The sequence below is a fragment of the Sinohyriopsis cumingii genome, unplaced genomic scaffold (assembly GCF_028554795.1).
Source record: "Sinohyriopsis cumingii isolate HCF-2022 unplaced genomic scaffold, ASM2855479v2 utg002947l, whole genome shotgun sequence".
Taxonomy (NCBI): domain Eukaryota; kingdom Metazoa; phylum Mollusca; class Bivalvia; order Unionida; family Unionidae; genus Sinohyriopsis; species Sinohyriopsis cumingii.
Window position 1 is genome coordinate 142,529 of NW_028316344.1, and position 26,088 is coordinate 168,616.

At 34.2% G+C, this 26,088-nt stretch overlaps 1 pseudogene; it reads right to left on the reverse strand.

Annotated features, from left to right (window-relative positions):
- Positions 1–8,639: 8,639 nt before the first annotated feature.
- Positions 8,640–26,088, reverse strand: part of LOC149769954 (coiled-coil domain-containing protein 138-like) — a 72,672-nt pseudogene continuing 55,223 nt past the window's right edge.

Sequence of the window (26,088 nt, forward strand, 5' to 3'; positions counted from 1 at the left end):
TGGATTGCTTCCACATAAATGGCTTTTAAAAAACTTATGAATTATTATGAAGAAAAAACATGATCTTAGAGCACTTGATCTAGAATTCCGAGAGTTTAAGAAGTTCATCGGACTACAACCGAATACAATTCAGTGTGAAATAATGCGTGAAATACTGTCAGAAACTTCATCAATTTTAGGAATTTATGGAGACCAAATGATTGGATAGTTGCAAGTAGAAAGATAGAGAAACATTTTCGAATCTACCCGTAACATTGTGTTATCAACCAGCAGATACGCGACGACAAAATTTCGACGTTGATATAACAAGACCGTCAGAGAAACAAACTCTTGTATTGAATGATATTGTTTTAGTTCCTGTCAGTGTTGTTGAGAGTGACTTAGCTATGAAGAAAACTCCATGGACGCTAGGACACAAATGACGATTCGTTCATCACAAGGATTACCCATATCTGACACAAGTATCTGGATCTTCCCTGATCGCATCGAATGGTCAAATTTAATTTATCTCGCAGTGTTTCGAGTAAGAAGAATGTCTCAGCTGCAAAGGGTTATCATACAGTTTACACTTCAGAAATAAGGAAGCTGTTGATATTGATGTGGTAAGAAAATGTAACTAAGTTATAAGGTAATATGATCCAAGACACATTTTTAAATATTAGCAAGTAGTCTTATTATACATTTGAGCTACAAAACTGATTTCATTTACATGACTGCTTTTAGTTCCTAACGATACAAAACTGGTAAATAGCAAAATGTAAAATATTTTTATTTTCTTGAAGTCTAATCATTTCTGACGGGTAGACTGACATATTACATTTTTCGGAACTACTGTTACTGGTCAACAATTTAAATAGCGGGTCATCGACCGGCTAGAATCATTAGCCAGAAAATATATTGCCCAGTTACTAATGCCATCTTGTTTCTAATTTCAAATCTACGCTGACGTTATTATTCTCAACCTAACATAGTTTATTTCAGAATGGTAGATCAACAAAAGCACACATAGTTTCATAAAAAAAATCTTAGACGTTTAAATTGAAGTAAAATAATACCATTGACCACCAAAAGGTAAATAGGTTAATTCCGATACGAATATGTCTGTACGTTCATCCATATGGATTTAAAAAAAATATGATATATTCAGACTTTATTCGTATAGTAAAGTTGGGGACTAACTGAAGAAACCAATTGAAAAAATATTAGTCTCGTATTGAACGACAAAAACATGCTTCAAATATTTCATCTAAACCATTACAATAACCAATTATGACGAAACATGAGGAATGGCAACTTGGGTATGCATATATGAGTATCTAACACATGAGTGTGCGATTATTACATGACCAGAAGACTATAACGGTGTCAATATTAAAAGTACTTGGAAAAGATGAGAACTCATGCGTTAAGAACAAAACTAACCTATGTGTAATGCTTGTATTCTGAAATAAAACCAAAAAGTCTTATATCAACGACTATGACTACTTACATCATAAACCCAACTGAATATAATTGCAACAGTAGAAGAAAGCACAACCCAAGATAGCACTTTTTGAACTTACTATAATTCCGAATTAATGTTTTATTCGAGAAATATTACTGTGAACATTTTAATTTCAGTAAAAATTTTAAATAACTAGATCCACTGAACACAATCAAAAGACTGATTCCTCGTAGATTTTAATACAGGAATGAGCAACTTTTCAAGTAAACAAACTTGATTATTATAGTTAAGACACAATATTAGAGCCAGGATGTATTTCAGTTCCTTTCTAAAACATTTATACTTGTCAACAAGTTTAACAATTTTCAAATAAAAAGCTACTGTAGTAGACTCTGAGATAAAATTGTTTACCTCCAATGATACTGATCATATTATTTAATATATTCTCACAGAGAACTATTAGATATGTTTCATATTGTTTATAAAAATAGGTACCCATAGTTAGGTATATCATGAACTTCATTTTGGACAAAGGTTGATAAGGAAATAAAATTATACATATGATCATGGCGAAAAGAGCAAACAAGCAAACAAATTGAATATGCATAACAATTGTTTTGTTCGAACAGCATGGCTTCATGCAACTCATTAAAGCATTAATGACAATGAAACCTTCCTCGCCCTTCCCCGAGTTAAATCACATTCCTGTAAAGTTTTAATTTAACTTATCCAAACCTTCAAGAAGCTATTTACGCATGATGATAAGAAATCGTTATTGATTGATTCAAAAATTTAACAACTTGTTAATTACATTTATATAATATATTACGCGATCCCCGTGTCAGATGGTATTTATCATTTGATGACATCATAGCATATGATTTAAGATGGTTTATAAAAGTGTACAATCTTGATGCCAACAACGTTTACAAAATATCATGAATGTTTTGAAATTATTTTGCAAATTATCATTATGACTTAAATGTTCAACCAAGGGGTAACAGGGCCGAATTCTGTCCTTCATCAAAGTGATCACTATGACGAGCTTCTGCAACGATCTGCATGACAATTATTTCTCATAGTTTTTTTTCTTCTCATATATATGAATGTTGCATTATGAAATGTACAGAAAATATATGTTGCTGATGTGACTCAGACTAGTCCCTATGTACTAGTAAATCATTAATCTGCGCCAAGCCGTCCAAAATGTTTTGGTAATATATTGTTATTTAGTATCCGGCTTGTATGTGATGATTTCATAGGCCTGTAAAAATGTACAAAGGAGGTGCAGATAAATAAATCATAACTATTTGTTGGTTTGACAGTTAGCGATATAAAATGGCTAATTCTATGTAAAGGAAATGCATTGGTAGCACATTGCTATCTGTACCTTTAAAAAGTCATTTTATTCCATTTGTACAACAATATTGTATGTCAAGCACATTGAACCCAGGAGTATATATCATTAAATTATATACATCAGATGACTATCACGTATGACATAGTATGTTGTATCTCTAAGTTTAGCAAATGGATGCTAATTATAACAGAAAGACACCAAAGTACAATTGCATCTTAATACATTTAGTTTTTCTTCCGATGTCATATATTATTACATTTCGTTAAACTGCACCAATGTATCCCCTCTGATAACAATAATTGTATACCTCTCATATATAACCTAACGTTTACTGATACCAAGAGGAAACATTTGGCATCTAGTATTGTATTTCTTAAATATACCTGCACCGGTGGAAGTGTGGATAAATTAAAATTGTTGAGAAGAAAAATGTTTTTTTTCTGGTTTAGAAGAAATCGTATCTCTCGCCAGTTTATTCAACCTTGACAATTTAGAATCAGATAATCCTTGTCATTCAGATTATAGAGACTTTTTGGTGATCAAATGTAACTCTTGTGAATATGTCTAAACCAACAATGTCTGCATGTAATTTACACACTAAGACAGGAAAATGGAAGAGACAATGATCTACCATAGATCCAAGCATATATGCCTTATGTAATGTAGTATAAGATAAACATGACTTTGCACTAGACTGCCAGTATTTTCTGCAGCTGTGAAAGAATTATATAAACTCTTATTTCTGGAAAGGTCCGGACGTTATTAAAATTGCTAAATTTCCTTGAAATAGTCAACGGGACGGAGTGCTAGAGATATATTATGATGCAGTTTGGGACAAGTACGCAAGTAGGTTTAACTTCACATCTGATAAACTCAAAAGCGTTTCACTCTAAATTGCAAAAGAATAAGATACATCGAGGGATGCTGATCACCACATTGCACCAGAAACAAAGAAGGCTGCTATAGCTAGTGGCAAGCATGCCGGACTCATGACGGAAAAGGTGTGCACTAGAATTATACATAGGACCACCATAGGTTTGGTACTATAATCTGTCCTTGAGAAGGTTACTTTAATCTGATTCACCACAAAGTAACCTGCCTGTTCTACTTTGCTGTAAAGCTCCAAAGTAAACATCGCCATAAGTCATATAGTCTGTCCCTGTGTTTTAATGCACTGGAAAGGCTACTTCAGTGCAACCTATCAAAGTCAAACCACGGGTATAAAAACATTCTATCATTATTCACATTTGTCTTTGTTCTGAAGTTTTCCAACTTTAACTACATACTATTTTTACAATCAACTAAAACTCCTCTACTCTGAAAATCAGAACCATGTTTCGGTCTCAAATTTCAGTATGCAACCCCACACCCAAAAAAAAACTTTTTTAAATACATTTTAGCTGCTAGACCACTTGCATTTTTATCCAGAAATAATGTATACTTATGTTTTATGTATAACACACACCTGACACATGTGAAACCAGATTATTTACAATTGGCACATGGTGTAGAGTTCTTATGAATCAATCACACATATTGTTAAAAACAAATTACTTCACTTACACACCAGCATCGATTATAGCCCACAATATAGTAGTCTGAAATCATACATTGCAACGAACATCTAGCTTTTAATGTAAAACAATATTATGTAAAGGCTTGAGGATACATGTATCAGTTATGCATAGTATAAGCGTTTGAGAGAATGTTATGTGTAAGGCGAAGTTGTTTCCATTAGGAACATGATAAAGGATAACATGTTGACATACCTCTATGTTACATTTATGTACATATACTGTGGTTTAAATTTCTTTGGATAAAGTACTTGCGTAAACTGTACATGATGTAAGCACACAGCTAACCACAATTACTGCTCCCATGTGCTCCAAATATCAGCTTGAATTAGTTTTAAGCACATTATCTTTAGCAGTGACTAAAGATCTGCTCCTGTAGTCTAGTGGTTAAAGCGTCTGCCTTTGATGCGGAAGGTCGCAGGTTCGAACCCCGGCCTGGTCATAGCAAAGACTTATACAAAATGGTTCTAAGTGCTACCTCGCATAGCGATCGGCAGCAAGAGGTTAGTATTAAGACTAGCCAGCCTGGTGTCAGAATAATATGACCCGCAGGACATGATGCCACGTGTCTGCAGCATGATGCGCCCATGCTGGACATCACTATAAACTGCCACACTGCAGTCATTGTAGCGATAGGACTGAACAATTAGTAAAGCTACGTCAACATTCCAAAACACAAAACACGAATACAGCAATGACCAAACAAACGGAAAACAAAATTTACCATGCAATTAAAGAATTGTCAAATTAATGCAGAAAGAATCAATGTGCATATAAATGGAGAAGGAAGTTCACTTCGTCGATATTGGCATGCATATTAGGTTGACAGTCCCGTTAAAAGGTAAGGAGGCAGACATATTTCCTTAGTCTCGAGACAATTGCTCAAAACGTCAGTCTTATGCGAGTGCTTCCAAGTCTCATAACGGAACACTATTTAAAATCAATTATATATATATAAAAGTGACAATACTATTAATCTCTTTCCACGTGGACTTATTGTAAGATTAAAGGGGGAGTTATTTCTAATTGGTATAGGTTTAAATCTAGGCAGCAAAACATTATCAGAGCTGTTGCAGATGCTCTTGTTTATCATGTATTGAAAGAAATGCATTTGTTGGATCAAGTAAGCCCCAATTGAATTATGTAGGTATACCAACCATTCATTTTGAAAGGCTCTAAAACAGATGATAATTATGCGCAGTCTATTCATTGTAAGATATTGAGAGACGCGGGAGCTTCTCGGTGTAATTCTTTTGCATACCAAAGCCCAGCAACGTGGAATGCATTGCCCATTATTTTTTAAAGTTTTTCTAATTTCAAGGTGTTTGTTTTTGTAATGATATTATTATTTGATTTTTATCTTATAGGTGTCGTCTAATGTTGTAAAGCGCTTAAGGCTTCTAAAGATTAGTTCGTTATACAAAGTCCTCATTATTATTATTATTATTATTATTATTATTATTATTATTATTATTATTATTATTATTATTATTATTATCATTATTATTATTTATTGTTAAGTACTTTGCCTTGATATGAGATGACTTCTAGTGAAAGTGTTCGTATTCAAGACAAGAATTAGAGCGTATATTTGTTAATGTTCCTTTACATTCTGTAAATTTGATACCAAATTAATGTCATGGTCAGTGATGATAGGAGCTGTATCCTCTTTTCCCGTTGAGCGTGTTAAATTGTTATTTCATAATCTCTTAGCTGGAGGTAATGTTTAATCCAGTTGTAACTGACAATGTCTTTGTAAATAAACACGTTGATTGTATTGAGGTTGAAATCATTCATTTATGTCTAGCTGTTCCAGTCACTATAACTAAGGCACTGTAAACTCTTAAGAATGGTGTTAGTCACGATTTTATTCATTTAGTGATATCATTATCAGTCATTATTATAATGAGGTCACACATGCTCCTAATTGGATTAATCAAGAGGTATTGATCACAATGATACCTTTTTGGCTAACATTCTTCTCATTCTAATCAGGGCGACAAAAGTCAATGACTTGTCTTACAAGAACAAGATCTTATGATATGTTTGTTTGAGAGGGATATATGCACAAATGAGGACACAGAAGTACCAAAATGATACTGTGTGAACAATTTGGTCGCCCCTAGTCATATCCACATGATATTGTTAGTCTTGCCAATTCAACAACGTGATGACTAAATTTAGAGTCAGTAAGAATTATCAAAAGATCGTAAAACAGTTTTAAACTATTGTCATACTTGTAGAATGGTAGAAATCCAAATCAGAAGATACTCATGGCTCATCTGCAACCAATTCTACGTCGAACCAAATTATGGAATATGCATCGGCACTTTCTCTAAGACCAAGTTAGGCGTTCACTGCTTGATGACGATTAAAAAAAAACCTCTTCAAGCTACGTATTTTAGATCACAAACCACTGAAAATAATAAGTCGCAAAACATACTAAAAGACCACAAAACATGTTAAAATAACTCAAGCCATGTTAAAAGACCCAATAATATAATTGTATTTTACATTGGTGTAATTTTACCTACAGACCCACCCACCCATTCATCCATCCGTCTAACATTCTATCTATTCATTTTGGCTTGCTTAATTTTGTAAAGTGCAAATCTGACTCATTGATAAAAAGTCACTCCTTCAGATGGATCTTACTTGTATACGACACATCTTATAGGAGGGCCAAATAGAAAATGGCTTTAGGTAGCCCCACAAATGTAGGGGGGGGGGTGACATAAAATCAAATATATATGGTATGTTTGGAGAAAGCTGCTGTATTCCTTGTTGAGGATGTAATGCCATTTCTCAGCATATAATGGATAAACATGATGGCCTTTATAACTGGTGAAGGAAGAGCATGGGATAACCCCAGTAAGAACCACCAAACGACTGTAAGCTAATGTTAATACTTCTCACATACCCACACTGATCATGCTTGTGACTTGAACCCACATCGACAGAGGTGAGAATGATGTAAGCTCTAAAATTCCAAGGAGAAAGATCGATTTTTGGGTCTGCTTAAAATTTTGTAAATCCCTTGGAAAATGAAGAATTCATCATCCTGCATCAATCTGATTCTGCCCCAATATGAAACATAGCTGACAGGGACTTTATATTGGCAGGTGGTTTTGTACTATCTAACATGCACACACACCCACAAACAAACAAATGTGAAACTTAACCAAAGTCAGTGAAGCATGCACTTTTGATCACATTGACTTAACTTTGGTAAGGTGATTACATTCTATCCACTAATGTGTGTGATTTAGATTTTTAAAGTAGCGTTAACAATTTTTCAGTCATATCGCTACAATGTCTGCAGTGTGACAGTTTATAGTGATGTCTAGCACTGGGACATCACGCCGCAGACATGTAGCATGATGTCCCACCCAGTCACATTATCCTGACATCAGGCCCACCAGTCCTAACTCTAGCCTCCTAATGCTGAGCGTCAAGCGAGGCAGCTGTTAGCACCATTTTGGTATGTCTTTGGTATGACTCGGCCGGGGATCGAAACCACGACCTTCCGCTTCCGAGGCGGACGTTCTAACCACTAGGCCACCGGAGCGGTCTTCTATCCACTAAGACATATCTATAAAGTTGCATGACCCTGGGGCACGCAATGCCTGAGAAACTAACCAAAACGCAAACCTTAATCAAGGTAAGGAAAAAATGCCCATGCATGTGCAAAATTGTACACTCTATTTATATGCCATTTATTCGTGTAGTGTACACAGTTTATTTGTTCAAATTTCAAAACGTAAACTGATTTCTGTAAATCCCCAGGTCAAAGAATCCTTTTAAAATACATGTTTTGCTTATAGAACTATTGTTCCAAGCTCAACTGAATAATGGAACAAAACCTGAAATATTAATATAATTTTTAATAGTAGTTTCACTTTCTTCCGCTATATAAATGATCAATAAAAACTGCACTTTAAGTTTTTTTTTCTTAATTGTGAGCTATACAGACTGAGGGTATAATTTGCCACATACAAAGTGGTTCTGTGTGGATGGTGCCAGCATTTAAGTAATAAAAAAACTTTTTTTTTAATACAACCCAGAGCAGAATCAAAATCAACCTGTTGAGCATATGAGGTGTAACAAATCTGAATCCCTCCTAATACTCAATCATTGTCAGGTGTCTCAGCAATATAAAAACATGAAAACACTATAACAGATTTAATTTCTTTTTCTGAAGGTTTGTTTCAGCAAGGCTAGCAGCACTGTTTCCTCTCTTTATAAATGCCAACATTAATCGTTAGGTGGTAGAAGACAGATTGAAGAGAACTGATTTGAGGTTCAGGGCTAGGAATGCTTGTTCATTACTACATCCTCTCAGCAACTCCTGTACTATCCCTGTGATGGTATACACCTCAAAGAAACGTCGATTTGATCTGAAAGGGCAGATGCAATTCATAATTGTTAAAAAGTTGTGAAAGGCAAATTATTATTAAATGTTTTAAATGAAGAATGATATCACATATCCTTAGCTGAGAACTGTTGTATTCTAAACTGCATCTTCATACCAGTATATCATAAAAGATCGCCAATATGAAAGTATGACTACAAGGGCTGTATCAATAAAACATAATTGGGACCCATGGAAGGCACCTTTAACATGGCGCACACACCCATGTATGTAATTATATATTTTGTATAATTTTCATAAATACGAAATAAGAGTATGGTTTTTCATCTAATTTTTCTAAAGTGCTTTTTTACTCACAGTACGAAAACTAATGTGTAAACAAAATACATTTTGGGAAGAAATCATGTACGAAAAAATAGGGCACAATAGTGAAAAGGATTTTCAAATATTTACATGATTTTCAGTATTAATTTCACATACATCTGATGTAAATACAGCAAGATGTAGAATAATATGATGTCTCAATCTACATACACATTTCATCTATAATGGTGTGTCATTGGGCAAGGCACCTTATTCCAATTACTATGACACTAACTAACTCACTTGTGTTCAGATATGATTTAGGTTCTTTGGAGGAAAAAACTGAAATTGGAGGAAAAAAACTGAATCTGTGAAAGGGGTCTTGGGGTCCTCCCATTCTGGGTTTCAAGGGGAAGTGACCCTGATTAGGGGTTAAAATTGAGACAAAAGCCTCTAGCAAAAAATGAAATTTATTTTCAGAGCATACAAAACTGCTCCTGTTTCCCTTATAATTAGAATATTGTGTAAAGTTGTTACTTCATTTCTAACACAAAATATCATTTGAAAAACTTTCCCAACTTAAAATGAATACTTGAAGAATTTCAGTGCTCATTGTCACATCAACTTGTTCTCCAATAAAATTAGTGGCTTATTATTACAGTGCATGTCAGTGGTCACAAAATAATTCAGTCACAATAATTTGTGAATTTTTACACTACATACTACATGTATATCACATTTATCTCTTTTCGTAACAAACATGATCTTTATTTCTATCACAATAAATCATTTTATATATACTATATAAAAATATTCATATAAATTTGCTTGTCTTTTCCCCTGTTCGATGCAACCTGTTTATGCTGATCTTGTAAACTTGTATTTGTACAGCCTGGGCGAATATTTATTATTTTCTGACTTCTAAATCATACTGACCCAGCTCCTTCTCATTTAACATCTTTCTAGCACAATGCTAGTCCTGTAACTTTCAGTTTTCATGCAAAATGACCAACCACATTCCCATCCACTTTGCATTCAAGCCAATCCCATTTCTACACATATTTAAAAAATTTATGCCATTTTTTATGGCCATGTTTCTCTCAATAATTTGAGATGCCATTTATGGCAAGCATGCTTATTTCCATCAGTTTCTCTTACATGAATATTAATTGGGCGAATATAAACTTTTGACAAATCAAAATGCTCTTTACAACAATCATCTGTTAAATAACATAAAGACTCAGGTCACAATTATTACTTCCAATTCAGTACCCATAAAGTAACCTCAGTATGTTTTGAGAGTATTTTTTCCCATCTCATTTTAGTGGTGATAAAAGAGTTAGATTTAGTCATGTTTGTCTGCATGTATTTTGGTGACATTGCACAGTAAGTAATGAGGCATTGATGCTGATATGGAAATGAACACAGTGACTCGTTGCATGGCGATTTGTTTCCCATCCACCCTCTCAAAACTGTCAGGAAAAGCCTATGACAAGAACTTCACCATGAGTGTATCCTTGAATATAGTTTAGATTAACACCTGGTTAGGATTTGGACACAGTGGAATGTTCAGTACTATGAAACAAATGTAGTGACTATAGGAAAAATAATCGTGATCCGAGTCCTGTCAGGATGATATCCGTAAATGTTTAAATTGGTATCCAAGTTTATCATTAAAGCTAGACACATGCTATTTGTAGATGATGTGTATAATGATTTAAGAAATATAACTATAAAATATAAAAATAAAAAATTTAAATTCAAAAATATTTCAATATTTTGTTCAAAAAACAAATTTCTGAATTTATGTATAAAAGTGTTTACATGTAGAGTCAGTGAGGGCTGATACGCGTTATTATTAGCATATAAGTATTCCTACACCTTATACAAGTTGCATTGGTTGATATTTGTGAAATTCTGTCAGAAAATATTTTTTAATGTCTGAATGAGGCCTTTATTCAAAACAGCTGAAGACCCTTCATTCAAAACAGCTGAAGACAGTTGATATTTGGCCTTTCAATCATTACACAATTTATTATGAGCCCAAGCAGCCAATTTACTAGTCATGTGTTTATGATGGGGTGATTAAATGGGTAACACATATCTGCTTGTATGGCTTTTAGTGATGGTTTATACACATAGTTATATGGTACGTAATGAGACAACAGAGACGAATAGTAGAAACAACTCAGGTTGTCTACTAAGCCATGATAAACTGTCAGAGAATAAAAATGTCAACAAAATTATGGGTCAAAGGGATAAAATATACTTCTCCCAAATCTATTTACCTTGACAAAAAAATGCAAAATGAAGGAAGTGAAACACAAAATGCACTTAGTTTTATTGTTCATTGTGGTTAATATATTGATTGACAAAGTATGGCATTGTGGCATAAGCTGATATCTTTTTCTAATGAACCATTTTACTTAATACATTACATCTGGAGTGTTCAGAGTATCTGAATTAACACTATACAACTGATCTTAACATGGTTACCTATCCAAGAGGAGCAAATGTCCATACATTTTAGAATGGTTGGAATCGGATATTGACTTTTAGTATATCATATAGGATCTCTCAATGTACATATAGTTCTTCTGTTAGGCATATATCTGGCAGAATGAACTTAGAATATCCCAAAATGTTATTTCATCATGAATTTCCTTATGTATAGTAATATATTTTAGTTTTGTTCCTTGGCAGAGTGAGATATTGTAGCATCAGCTGACATCACATTCGAATCAACCAGTCAATATAATAAGTATTACCCAACACTCTTAAAATACACTAGAAATGTTAAAACAGCTCATTTGAATTATGTTTACACAGGTGATCTATATGGATAATGTCCAACATATGCAAATGTCCATTCTTCGTTACGAGTTATGAGGATCATAATTTCACATTTACTTGATGTTATTGGATGTATTTGTACCTATAGTCAATCCATGAGGCACAAAATTATCTCCATCATGAATTAGCATACCTATGTTGATATATGTTAACTTGGTACATTTTCAATTAATTTCCCAGAGTACTGATATGTACTAATTGTTGCAACCATGATCAAACCTAAGCATCCCCACAATTCCTTACACTTTATAATGTACTTTATAAGCTATTTAGCCTGCAAATTGGTGACCATAATCTGATAATCATACTTCTGGAATCCTCATATATTTTAGAGTTGAATAGCCATTTCAATACCCTCCTATTGCTTCACATTTGGGAGTTTCACTATGTCATGTTTAATTGTTTTTTTTCTGTTCTTGCACCTGTAATGTCATTTGGAAATTTCAATATCTCGCACATTTTAACTTTAGCTACATCTTACCGTTCGATATGATTAAGTGAGACATATATTTTTCCGAGTCTAGCCAGGTGTCTTGAACATGGTGGAAGGGTTAGATTAGATTGGAAGCTCTCCAGTAGTCAGGTGATGATACCAAGATTTCGTTAAGATATGTCTGATGTACCCACATAACTCACCAGGATTAGTTCATACTACTACACTGATATATAGCACCTATATAACATGGCTTAGGTCTTCATGTGAGAGATCAGCACCATTGTTCAGTAAGGTAGAGCCTCTTTGGAGCTGCATTTTCCAATGACATTGTCACCTTTCATGGCTATTAAAACTGAAATGCAATGTAGTTTTCTATAAAACATTGAACTGCTCCCATCGAAATAGAAAACTTGAGTGTACTATTACATTTAATAACATCTGGCTGAGTACTCAACACAAATAATGTGAAACATAGCATTTGGCACCAATCCCAATACCAAGGAGAGATCACTTTGTCCGACTGCCATCTGGGAAAGCTTATAACTTTTAGCTAAAAGTGTAATCTGGGAAGGCTGGATTTGAGAGATAGTAGAACAAAGGAAATCAGAATTAAATGATCGTCCAGCTCTAGCTTCTCATATACCGGCATAAAGTCCTAAAACGCAATATGCTAATACTCAACATGTGACATGTAGCAAATAACCCACATTGTAAAAGAACCCCCTGACTAACCTATCCAATGGAAAATAATCCCAAACTTGTGAAAAAGTTGTATTATTAGAAGCTTGACAATATCTAACTATACATCCTATTCAATCTATATGAACTCTTAACATTTAAAAATTGTACCTATACTCATGTACAAAAAGCAGCTATGTAATATCTTCTCTATAGATAATCACTACAATTTACAGTCATGAGCAAAAATTACAAAACAAAATATAGATATACATAACAAAGGTTAACTAAAGTGATAAAAGGAATGGTTGTTGTGGAAAGATTAAAATATTTAGTTTATATTTAAATGAACGACCAGAATCTGAATGATTAACTCTAATATTATTGAAAATAAAGTTGGATTTTTGTTTGATGAACTCTAAATTAAGTGAAGACTCGCCTTTCTTTGGGTGACAGGGCATTAGGCTCAAACTGACTCTAGCTCTAAAGTGTGAATTTGCCTCAATGTGAAGCAAACATTATTTATCAAGTTTTTAACTCAAAGTATACAATTGTAATCACAATGCTGCTCCAGGGTAAAAACCTCAATTACTTAGTTTTAACTGTTTTTCAAGAACATAAATGTATTGTCATAGCAGCAAAAATACTGCAAATGGGCTTGTCAACCTCTTACTTAAGACAAAGATGCAATAACTTCTGTGATGATCAACATTAGACCCATGTAGGACTAAACAAGATTTTTAGGATTCTTATAAGACAAGCACTGACCTAAGTTTGGATAGTTTTTGCAGGAGTATGCTGACTTTCTCCATGAGTTTGACATCCTGTCTAGGGGCTCGAAGCACCATGGCCACTGTCCTAAAGCAACTCTCTGTGCTACAACTCTCCAGGAATGGCTAGAGGAATGGAGGGTCTGTTAGCATCTGCAGGAAAATGTCGATGGCAGGTCCCATAAAGGGCTGTAGAAGAAAGCAATTATGAAAATGCTGGAAATCTGTAGCAAAACAATTTGTTTCCCAAACTCTTTCTAGCTATTCATTTTACCCATCATCCCTTCTTAGACAACTCACTTTGCACCATACTATCCAGATGAATGAACTGTTTCTGCACCAAATTTAGGAAAACTATCTTACATTGGTACATCTTAAGGCTGAAATGTAGTAAATAGTATTAATAATCTTATTTTTTGTCAAAAACTTTCATTTGTCAGACACTTCATCTTTTGAATCTGAAATCATCAAGTGTCCTTTATGTCTTAATTGAAAGCCATCCTCAATATCTGGTCAGTGTGAAACACAAAGAACTCAAGTTATTATGTGTAAACCATTTTATTCTTTCAGTGTTGGTGGCCTTTAATTGAATGTCTCCAAAAGAGCTGTGTCACCTTTATCTTAAATGCATGCCATCTATAACATTTGGTTATGGTTAGTGGTATAAGATTTGTTTTGAGTGAACCATTTTCCTTCTTGGCTTGACATTAAGCTTTGAACTATATACCCACAATCATTAGGTGTCTGGCTAGAGAAGTGATAGTTATGTGTAACCATATTAATGCAGAGGAGACAAAAATGTGTGCCTGCATGTATATACAGTACACAGAGTCAAAACTGATCCTGGAAAACTAACAACTTATCTCCAGCAGCAGCATTTTTATGTCCCCAATCTGGAAACTTTCATTTTTAGCATACATAAAATTTGAATATTGTTTTTAACAAAATTGATCCATTAGCATACAGGAGAACAAGATGAGCTGGTAGATTTGTGTGACTTTCACTAGCTGCCATCACTACACTCACATAGCCTTTTTTGTTACCTCAATGAGGAAAATGCCACATTGAGGAAAATGCTACTTTACGCTTTACTTGTACATTTTTGTACTTTACCCCTCAATGCAAGACATACACTTTTGCTAATGTTTTCACGTCTTGGCTAGGTAGGTATTAAAATGACAACAAAATTCCCATCCACAGCTCATAGGGAATGTTCTTCATGGCGTGTGCAATACATATAATCTTGAATCTACATGTATATTGGCTGGTAGTATACTGTGGCCTGACCTTAATTAAAATATCTTAATATATTCATAAAATAAATGGAACTTCACAAAGGATCCTGATAACTGAAATTTACTCAGTGAAGTATTAAACAAAGGATCTTTACTCAATGTTGGGAGAATAGACATTTCTGGGATATAACCCCTTGAAATAATGTCATGACATGCTGAAAATCCAACTCCTTCATGGTATCATCAGCATATAACAGCACTACAAACCCAGTAGTAATTTGTAAATCAATGCTGCTGAAACCCAAATCCAAGAGGAAAGGCAATCAAGAGACCTAACTATTCAAATGGACAATGTAGAATGCTTGAAATTAAACTCATTAAGATCCCATCCATATAAAACTGCATGCCAAATATTGTTAGAGCCAACATTGCTTGGTAAAAAAAAATGCTGTAGAAACCGATTTCTGAAACAGACAATCCGGAGATTATAACTCCAAAACATGATTTTGCAACTGATAGAAATCAGTCTAATTTAAGATATTATCGACACAAACGTTCATGCTAAATTTGATGAAAATATCTTTTTTTTAAAAAAAAAATCTTATGCTGCAGAACCAAACATTAGGAGAATGGAATATCAGAAGCCATGATGTGAAATGCTAACAAAATCAAGGTCTCATTAGTAAAATTCTAATGCTATGCTTTGTTGAAATCCAACAACTCTTTGCAAAGCACTTTGCTGAGGAATCCAAAGATAGGAGAATGAAACATTTGGGGTGGAAAATGCTGGAAATCGAATTAATTCAAGGTTTCATCAATATATAGCAACAAGGGCGATATGATTGAAATCCAGCACATATTTGCAAAGTTCTATGCTACAGAAACAACTGACGATCAGTGTCATAACTCCTCTAAGTGATGACACAGAAGGCTGAAATTCAAGAATTCATCAATATAAAGCATCTCTCCTAACTGAATTAAAATCCAATAATCCTTGGTAAAGCTGTGTTGTTAAAAACGCAGGTAGGAGGGTACCGAATTGTTAAGCATAATTCGTGTCAATAATGCAAAATAGATGAATTCTAGCTTGTTCAAATTTTCAACAATTAAAAACAAGAAAACACGTTTGGATGAAATCCAACAAATCACTTTTTATGCTGCAGAAAACAAACTTTGGACGATTGGCAACCAGGGGGCATATCTCTTCTAACTGATGATAAAGAAGGATGAAAATCAAATTCTATCAAGGTCTCATTGACCTAAAGTTGCATATCAAATTTGGTCAAAATTCAAACATTCTTGTTAAAGTTATTATGCAACACCCAAATTGTTCACTTTCTTTGGCTTGGTACTTTTTATTGAAATGAACAATAACTGATAGTATAATTAACCTGAAGTCATTGCCTGTATTTATACATCAGGTATGAACCATCAACAAAGTTAATTTAATTATTCAAACTTGCCTTCATTACAACAGAAAAAAAGATCTGGCTTTATAAATTAATGTTAAAGTTTGCTGCTTTTAGTTTGGTTCTTTTTTACCTTTAATGACATATAACTCTGATCATTAATTTAAAACTGGTTCGTATATTATTTGTTTCAGTTAGACAGTGAAAATAGGATACTTAGATTAACACACAACTGAATGTATGAAATAACAATTTGTCCAAATGGGTCTAATATTACTCAAATAGCTCACATAGATTAACAGCCAACGGTTTCATGAAGCAGGCTAATGTAGTACTGTACAAAAAAAACAATCTATTTAAACTATCCCCCAAAGTTTTGCATCATGCTGATTTTACCAAGTTTAATGTATCCAGGATTTGTTTCTCCAAAGGCAAAATTAATAAGCATAGTCTATTGCTCATAAGCAAAGTCACATAAGTTCAGATCCATGATCACCTCATTACTATTCTTGGGTCTTGTTCATTAACGATTCATCCAAGATCTTGACAATATAAACCCATAATCCAAGTTTAAGAAAAACTGGATCAGAACTATCATTTTCAGAGCATTAAACTCAGATGCAATATTGCCTCATGAATGAGAGCACTTTGCTCATTATCAAACCTGTCCAAGATCTTTATCATATATTCCAAGTTTGATCGAAATCTGATCAGAAATATGGCTAAAGAATATGGTAATAATGTCAGCTAATTTAATGTGAGGACACCTCATTGATATGCTTGGATCTTGCTCATCACCAAACTCTTTTGCTGTTCTGGCTTTAAAAAAATTTTTGAGCACATGACAGGCTATACATTGCAGCTAATATATATGGTGGAGGAATCATCTGTGGGAAACCCTAGAAAGAATCAATGACCCACAGGAAGATGCAAAGCAATTTTTATATATGGTGGAGGAATCATCTGTCGAAAACCCTACAAAGAATCACTGACCCACAGGAAGATGCAACGCAATTTTTCAGCACATGATAGGCTATACATGGCAGCTAATATATATGGTGGAGGAATCATCTGTGGAAAACCCTAGAAAGAATCACTGACCCACAGGAAGATACTGGCAAGCTTTCTCATAAACCCATACCAAGTCTGAGACTCGAACCCACACAGACAGATTTGAGATGTGAGTGACTTGTAAATTCAAGTGCCTCAGACTATTAAGTAACCCATAGTTTCATATCAATCTCTACTGAGATATTAATGACACAGGGTCAAACGTCAAGTTGCATCAAAGCCAGATCACAATATATATCATCTAGAGTGTTAACATGCCCAGCAATATACATTTAAAATCATCTGATTAATTTGCATGGATCTTGATCATTATCACATTTTGTTATATATCTATATGATGCAACCATATACTATAAGTCTGATTGAAATCAGATCAGAAGTATGTCCTGCAGAGTGTCAACAAACTCAGTCAATCTGATTTAAGAGCACTTTAATCATATCCATGAGCTTTGCTCACTTCAATAATATCCATGGGCTTTGCTCATTTGAATAATATTCATGGGCTTTTCTCACTTCAATAATATCTGTGGGCTTTGCTCACTTCAATAATGTCTGTGGGCTTTGCTCAGTTCAATAATATCAATGGGCTTTGCTCAGTTCAATAAGTTCAATGGGCTTTGCTCACTTCAGTAATATCCATGGGCTTTGCTCATTTCAATAATATCCATCGGCTTTGCTCACTTCAATAATATCCATATGCTTTGCAAATTACTGAAAATGTCAGAGATTTTGATAAGCCCATGTTCAAAGTTTGATTAAAATCAGATCAGAAATATGAACTCTAAAGTAGTAAAATGCCATTTTTGATCTACAACAAATGGGCAACACATGATTGAAGCAACACATGATTGAATGCAGTGCCGTATCATTTGTTCACATGGCCTTATGGCCAGTTGAGCTAAAAACTGAGAGTATCTTTAGTTACTTTAGGCACCACACTCCACAAGACTAGTATAATGCTCCTCACTAACCAGGGTCAATGGTTTTGTCATTTAGTATCTTGATAATGGTCAACTGAACTATGTACAATTTAAAGGTCTTGATACTAACAATGTGATCCAGAATTAAATGGAATGATTCTTGCACAAGACCAAATCTGTCCTGACATCATGAAAAATGATAAAATCTGACTGCCATACATTCAAATAAATATCAATTTCCCTTTCATTGTCTAACATTCAAAACATTTACTGTGCTCACTTCATATCCCTTGTTCAACTATCATTGTTCTACATTCTGCAAAAGGTAAGGGAGGTAACTCAAATTCAAGACAATGCTACAATCTTTTTGGAATGTGAACATCCAGTTCTGAACATTTTGTATTCAGGAGAAAATAATATGGTTTCACATGAAATGGACTTATTACCTTATGATCCTTTTATCAATCGGTATTCTGTATCACTTTATAGCACCAAATATCAAGTCTGATGACATAGAAAAATTGTTCTTACAGTTCCATATTAAACTTGGAACTGGATGGTGGACAATGAATAGTATGGTGATAATGACATATTTTAAGTGAAATATTTACCGTATATGTTTGGACATCATATTTCTTGGGACAAAAAAAAACATTCAAAGTAATTGTTTTGTGAACTGTATGTTCTGTGATACATAAAATATTTGTGCCATAAGTTGAGGGACACCTTTTAAATCATTCGAAAGTTAAATATCGAAAACTGCACTCAGAAAAAATATAAAACTGTACTTGAGATAAAACTCTAACTCAATGCAGCATTATCTCATCAACCCAACCCTTCTCCTGCACAACTACAATCCGTCCTTTCAGCGCATGAATATTTTTTAGCTTTCTCACCCAATAAATAATTATCATTGGAGGCAACAAATCTCTTGAAGCGGAAACTGCAAGGACTAAAGTAAGAATTTTTATCTACTAGTTCTCACACTTTTAACAACCAGGACACTTTAATTTCAACCATGTTAATGATCATTTTATTGGCAAATATCTTCTCTTCTGGCCTTCATGAATTCATTGAATGATTTTATTTTCTACAAATCTCCTGGGCGATGCTGAGCCATTCATGTCCATGCATAATGCACTAAATTGTGTCACTTTAAACATTATACTAATGTCTCAATTTATTTCAAAATTCCCGTGAATACCAGTGAGAGGTTGACTTCCCTATGTCTGATAACTTTGTATATAATACTTCTTAAAAAAATCGGTACAATGAAAGGAATCCAATGTAACCTTCTGAGGTCAGTTTGTTTTGTTATAAACTACCCTTTGTATTTGATATATAGGTAAGTTGAAACAATGAGTTTATTGCTTACTGCCAGTTATGATCATTCATCACCTGATCTTCTATCTGCTTAGCATACGTAGTCATAATTAATACAAGCAGGCATTAATGTCTGCATGTAAATAGTAATCACAACAATAACATGCTTTAATGGTCCTTTCTGTAACCATTGCTGGCGAAAAAATTGCCATTTGCATTCAAAGTGACTGTTTTTGCAAATAATTGTTTCTATTTACGAGATATTGTCATATAACTAACCTGAACACAATCTTGGCTTTTTGGCACGTAACACTGTATCATGTGTGAATTACAGAGGCCTTCGAGCAATCGGTCGATATTTCTCTTTCTTGTTTACGATTTTGTTAGATCTGCTTTTCAGTCGGATAACATATTCAAACTTTTGAGTACAACCAAACATGATTTGATTCTCTATGTTCATGTCAATGAACAATGTGTCAAGTGTTATCTGACATAAGCAATACATGATACAGGCTGCATGCCTACATTATGAAAAATTCAACACAAATGTATTTTATTTCTAAAGTCTTGGGCCATACGACCTAGGTGAACAAATGTTCACCATAAGTTCTGGGACAGGAAAAAATTATCCATTATATAATGTCCCAACATTTGCGGTAAATATGGTACCCACAAAGTTTTAAAACAGCATTAGGCTTTGAAAATGCTCATAACAGTTAATGACATGAAACCTACCTTGTTGACAGGTTAAAGGTAATGGATGATGACAGGGGTGGCCTTGTAATACAGGAACAATTCCTTTGCTACATCTGACTTCAGGTCACTCCTCAAGGAATCAAACACACTGGCTAGTAGGTCAGCTAGGAAAATAATAAAATAATTGGTAAAATGCCATGTGGTAAAGGATGCCAAATAACCTCATTATATTACACAGGGTGGTTTATTAATCATCATTAGCACAAAGGCCCACCTAACATTTAATTAGTATTTTAAAATCATGTTACAGGGTGGCATATTAGTCATGATCAGTACAAAGACCTGTCACATTAAATAATAAATATAATTTTCTTATGGCTGTTCCATTTAAACATACATGGTACCCTGGGAATGCACTTTTTTAAAGTATATGCCAGGGTACTCAGATTACCAAGGAGTTCATATGAAAACAACACAAAAATTCTACACTGAATCTATGGGTGACTATTCTACACTAAAAGAGCTTTCCCTGGGCCCCATGTATATTTTACAGGAACAGACCCTACAAAAAGGAATAGTTGGTACTAGCAGACAATTTCTTCAATTGCTTAGAATTGTGGAAAGATAAGTACCCAAAATGATGTCATAAAAGCCATTGAGCTCAAAGCCCCATATATGAAATCATAGTCTTCGTGTGACAATGATGCCATATTTTAGGGCACAGTCCCATAATACTTTTCTAATTTGTGGAGGAGGAAAAGTTCTTTCTGATCTTTCTTTTTACTTTTGTTGGCAACAAAGATTTTTTCACCTAACACTCAGCAGTCATCAATGATTATATTTCATTGGAAAATTTCAATTTTTCTTAAATCTTAAAAATTCCCTCAACTTTCGTGGTGAAGATTTATTCTTGTACTTAAAGACATATAGTTCCAAAATTTAATATATCATTTGTTTGTACTATCTCTGTCTATGACAATACTACAGTGTCAGAAGTATCATAGTGTCTGAAGTATCAGTGTCTGAAGTATCACAGTGTCATAGGTATCACAGTGTCAGAAGTATCACAGTGTCAGAGGTATCACAGTGTCAGAAGTATCACAGTGTCAGAGGTATCACAGTGTCTGAAGTATCATGTCTGAACCATCACAGTGTCTGAAGTATCACAGTGTCAGAAGTATCACAGTGTCATAGGTATCACAGTGTCAGAAGTATCACAGTGTCAGAGGTATCACAGTGTCTGAAGTATCACAGTGTCAGAAGTATCACAGTGTCAGAAGTATCAGTGTCTGAAGTATCACAGGCAGGTTAATGTAAAATCACAATTTGGTGTTGAAATGTTGCAAAAGTGACTAAATTTGGGATACTATCGTAACCTCTAACATTTAGTTAATTAAAATTTGACTTCAATTACTATTGGCTCACCATATCCTAATATCATACTCTTTTAAATTCTAACAAACATTCATGTACAACAATCACTTCCATGAAATTCAGCCTAAAGAGCTGTGCATTCAGCTTGCACCTTACCTTGAGATAATGTTCTGAGAATGATCAGGGATGAAAGAAGACGGACATGAAGATTAGCACTGTGAAAATAAACACCTTCTTTGGGTTTCTCAAATTTGCTTGGTGATCCAGGAAGGTCTCCTGATAAAGATGGATCTGAGTCCATGAAACGTACTGACTTTGATTTGTAAAGCTCTTCTCCAAGACGCCTCATGGTAGATGAAAGGTTTGTTTTCTGAAGAAAAATATTCTCATATGGAAAAGACAATTTAACAAAAATAACTGTGCATATGATGGGAGAGGGAGTGGGAATTGTGGCATTTACCAAGAGTGAAACAACATTTGAATTTGAAGATTAGATTTGATATTTTTGGCATAAATTAAAATCAAAACTTAGAGTCAATCTTTTAAATAAAATATTTTCTATCGGGAAATATCTTAAAAGATCTTGATAGTGCTAAGTATAAACTGTAAGCTTTGTTCAACTCTAAGGAAGAAAGACTAGCAAGGAAAGAAAAAAGACGACTAAGAGGGCAATGAACTTTCGTACAGATCTGTACGTAACAAGGTACATTTTTATTTGTATAGATCATTCCAATGAATGATACACAGGTTTACACGCAAAATGCTCCACAATGGCAAATATGGGATCTGTGGAATGCAATATCGTCTATACTTCATGGTATAATGTACAACAGGTGTCTTTGATTTTCAAAAGCTAAAAAAAAAAACTTTATCATAAAATCATAACACTGAAAGAGAATGAAACTACAGTAACTATGGCTCTGTCATACATGTTACAACTCAGTATCACCTTGTTTTTTCAGATTAGACAGATACTGACTTAAACCATGAGAAAATTTGGATTTCTTCAGTCAGCATATATTTATTTAAATCATAGCAGGAGGAAACAAAACTGAAATAAACCTACAATATACCATTATAAAGTAGAGTTTATTGTTGATTTCTTTTTTTTCTTTGAAAATCTATGCAAAAACCGATTGCTGCCTTTTGATAATGTAGGGTTGGATATTCATGTCTTCTCAGTTTGGTACAATCTTTATAACATATTCAGATAACGTGAACTGCTACTTCAGCATGAATACACAAGTATAATCATATCTTGTCAGGGGGCCCCGTGTGGCCAAGTGGTCTAAAGTGCTCTCCGTTATGGATCACTGCCATCTCACCTCTGTCTGCGTCGGTTCGAGTCAAGGATTCGGCCAATGTGGGTATGTGAGAAAGCTTGCCAGTAGCTTCTCGCGGGTCGGTGGTTTTTCCCAGGTTCTTCCTCCACCATTAATACTGGCCGCCATGCATAGCCTATCGTGTGCTGAAAAATGGCGTTAAACCCCACAACAATAACATCTTGTCAGAATTTTTAGATACCCTGGCTAGAGCATTTTTGACTTTCACAGGCATTTCATAGTTTTTATTCATTTCCCCTTTAAATATATATTCCAAATAACAGAAGTGTTTATGATATTAATATATAGGAAAGGTGTGTAATTTGTACATGTAAACGTACCTCTGCTTCTCCTGCAACCAGCATCTACACCATGAAGAATATGAGCAAGGCATGACCCTTGTGACAACAGTTTGAGTACAAAGAGTGGTCAACATGCATATTTATTTATGATCACCATTACATTATGTACTATTTTAAGTTTAATCCACCACGATTAATGACAATTCATCAAAACCTGGGGGAATAGTTGCACTGAGATTATTGTGCAGATGGAAGGATGGATAGACACAGATACCCCCATTTCTTGTCTCAAAAGCTCCTTTGTTGACATAACACACCATCAAGAGTGAATCTAGGGTAGTAACTTGTCAAATATGTCACTTTATTTAAACTATATGCATGACGTTTACCCGAATTCGCCCTTGATTTATCCCACTACCCTCTCAGGGACTACATGATACACTGGTAAAATTATGTTCTTGTCTGGTTACCATACTGGATAAAACCCAAAAAACGTTTGATTAAGTTTTAATTTAAATGGTGGAGATAATACAACAATGATGGATGGATGGACAGAATATGGGTGAGGGGTATCCCAAATCCCCTGTACTAAAGTGTGGGCATAATTATATCATATTTAATTCCCTCTAATCATACAAACCATGATTCGATTGGCAAGATATGTCTAAGTGAAATATCAAAAATGCTTTTTCTAGTGAAAATATGTTGTCTCATTGTCAAATGTCTGAGAAAGGCATAGCATATAGTGAAATGGATGTTTTTCATCGGTAGACTTTGTACAAACTAAATTGCTTTAAATGTTTTTGCCATATTAGCAATGATCAGAAATTGATTACTAGGTAAATGTTTTTCAATACAGAAAACACATACAATACATGAACTCTGGAGTAGTCTACAAGCTCATGTGTACCCCACAGGATACTCTGCAATCTCTCATTCTGACTGAAAACAGCTTAGTTATCTCTCTTTCTTAAAAACAACTCCAGGGTGAGGTATGTCCCTTTACCTGTATTTCCTGATTGTGTTCCACATGAACCAGAGCCCAATAGATAAACTGCAAACATGGCAGACACAGCTTAAGGTTCTGACTAGGATACTCCTTCAGTAATTCCACCAGTGAGGGGAGAATCTGTAGCAAATTATCATAACAATTAATGAGCATGATGCAAATTTCATTCCAACTGATGCGTTTTCTGGATCGATTAACTGTTCAACTACTGAAACATTTTTTTCAACTGTACTATATAGACTGAAAAACTGGAGGCCCCAAACATAATGTAGCACGTCCTGTGCTTTTTTTTATAAAACATATTTTTTCATGCCAAAATAAACAAATACAGACTTTCAAAAGCATGACCACACACAATGGACACCTTAGGAATATTATATATTTAGGGCTGTTCCAGTAAAACATATACCCCGGGGGGAAGGCACTTTCAAATTCAACCAACCCACAACAGAAGCAATTAAAAAAAGTTATGATCCACCGTAAGATGTGTTTTAATCTAAAAACACTGCCCCATACAGAAATGTATTTTTTTTATCAATTTCTGGCTATGAATTAGTCAGCGGTAGAAGCGATTTTAGTATTGGGTATCGGACAAGCGATTTTAATGACAGCTGAATGGAGGTAATCTACTGAATTCTTATAGATCATTTTATTTGTATTCATTCATTATAATCAACCTTTTGTCCTTTTTGTCTGTTTGTTTGTCTGTCAGCCAAGTATGTCTCTGATACTGTGAATTCACAAATTTTCATGGTGGCTTATTATTTGTAGATGTCATTGATCAGTCCCTTAATATCTACTAATTTAACATCCACGAATATAGATTTTACAATATATATTTCTATTCCAAAATAGAAATCATGAATTTGTATCCTTACTAAAGTGTGTTTACAAAAGTGATCATTATGTCTTGCTATTTTTCTTTGTTCTCAGGCATGTTGCTTTTGATTAGAATAATAGTTAAATCTTGTATTGCTTTAAATGTGTGGTCAGATTCTATGATTCCTTGTTATTATTTTTTTCAATAAATGTTTTAGTAAACTTATAATACTTGATTTGTCAGAAAAAAACCATCGATGCCTGTGAAGTGATGTTGCATTATTTCTGTCTCCTTTTACACAATATCATTTCTTGTAAGAATATCTTTTTCAGTTACCGATGTCTTATTTGCATGCCTTGTTGCAAGACTAATTTAAAGTTATAAAAAATATAGCAAGTCAAATATTTTTATATCATAAGTTAGATTTTAAAAAATAGATGAATCATTTTTCCCAGAGTACTCATAAAATCAATGTCATTGCAGTTAGCTGTATTGTCAACAGCATCGTCATCATCACTGATGGAGTAGCAGTAACATTCTGCACTTTCAATCCAGTTGTCACGGGTTCTATCTCCCACTTCTAGTCTTTCATACAAGACTTATACCTATGGTCTGAAAGGCTTTCATGGCAGAGTGGTGTAAGATATTTGTTTTGTGATACAGATCTGCGGGGCTTCTATGGCAGTGGTACAAGATGCTTGTCATGTGATTACTTGCCTCCAGTGTGCAAAAGAGAATGTTGCCAGTTACTTGTGGAAGGTCAGTGGTTCTACATAAGTGGTGTTTGGTGTCTCAAAAAGGACTTTTCTTCAGCAGT